Genomic DNA, 1525 nt, shown 5'->3' with positions numbered 1-1525 from the left:
AAAATCGCATAATAGCAAATGGCAATGTTGTTAGGCAAATAACCGTTAGAAGAGCAATTCGCATCTGACATGCAATCATGCGAGATCACTGACGTGTTTTGAGTAGTACTGTCCATGTATCATTGTAAGCCGCACCATTTGTGAAAATGCCAGTACATTCACTGCGATCGTCCATTTTGACACCCACATTTATTCTGACGTTGACAATGTCCGTAATCCAGTATATTGTCCTCGGATGGGTGGTCTCCCCACCTCCACCCACGTCATGATAAGCGAATCACGAGAGTGATGATGGAGGGCGGAAAGTACGAAAGCCGATCTGAAAGTACATGGGCACGTGCATCACGTGGAACAAATAGAGGTGGTGAGTATAGTGTAAAAGGCGACACAACTCAGCACGCAAGTCAGTACCAAGTGGAGCAAGTAGACTGCGAAGGAAATGGGATTTAGGACATTGCGCTACGGGTAGCCACTCCCCAAGGAAAGACTCAAAACCAACCATTAAGGCGCATGGGTTGATTAAGTAAAAAAAAGTTTCAAAGTGTTAATAGGCACATAGGCTTTATGTAGGGCACGATTTGCTTGAGACAAGGTTAAAGATGTGCAAGCTGGCCTTTGTTTGCAGAGAATAGGCGGAAAGCACGGACATCACCATCATAAGGTAATTGATCTGTGTGACATGACACAGCTGATAATGCATGTGCATGCATGCTGGTAGTTTGCTTGATCTGCACCAAAGAATAATATTCCTATCCGCGCTTTCGTTCTGGAACAAAAACAACTTAGTTAAGGAAAATTGCACTTGCATCTAACCAAAAACGGAATGCATTCATTTTATTTGATATGCACATTAAGGAGCACCACATAGTAATTGGATATTTCTTGTACAAACAGCAAAAAATGGAACTGATGCCGCGAAGTCAGTAGCAGAGTATACGGTGGACTCCACAATTTGTGCAAAACGACCAACTAATTAATACTGTGATACTACTAAAATGGTAGCAGTAGCAACAAAGAGAAACCTAGCAGCATTCCTGAAAAAAGACCAAATAAACTACTGTTATGAAAACATATGCCCTGGTCGCATGCTACAAAAATTGTCCATTCTTAATTTCCACTAGAGAAGATTCAGTATTCTGAAAAGCATTGCTAACTTGGCAGTGGTAAAATTTCTAGTAACGCTAGAATCTATCTATTTAATCATAGACGATTAAAGCATGGCCATGTAAACCGGTACCTTATCAGGAATGTAATAAAGTAGAATTTTATCGGACGGTCCAAGAATATGGCAAGCGTAAAAACGAATTTTTTTTTGATAGCAAGCAATAAAAGTACACACGTAGTTGCGGATGATGTTTAGGAAGTATTTATCTGACTTCCAATAAGCGCAATTATAGTGTTTTAAAGCCCTCTGTTACTTCAAGTGCTAATATCAAACCCAGAATTTACATTGTCCCCGCCTCGGAAAGGTAGAACAAAGCAGGAAAATCCGCAACACCATTGAATAATAGTAAGTATGCACCCC

Source organism: Echinococcus granulosus (genome assembly GCF_000524195.1).
Source record: "Echinococcus granulosus chromosome Unknown EG_S00438, whole genome shotgun sequence".
NCBI lineage: Eukaryota > Metazoa > Platyhelminthes > Cestoda > Cyclophyllidea > Taeniidae > Echinococcus > Echinococcus granulosus.
The sequence above is the reverse complement of the archived record's forward strand: the minus strand, read 5'-3'. Positions refer to the sequence as shown.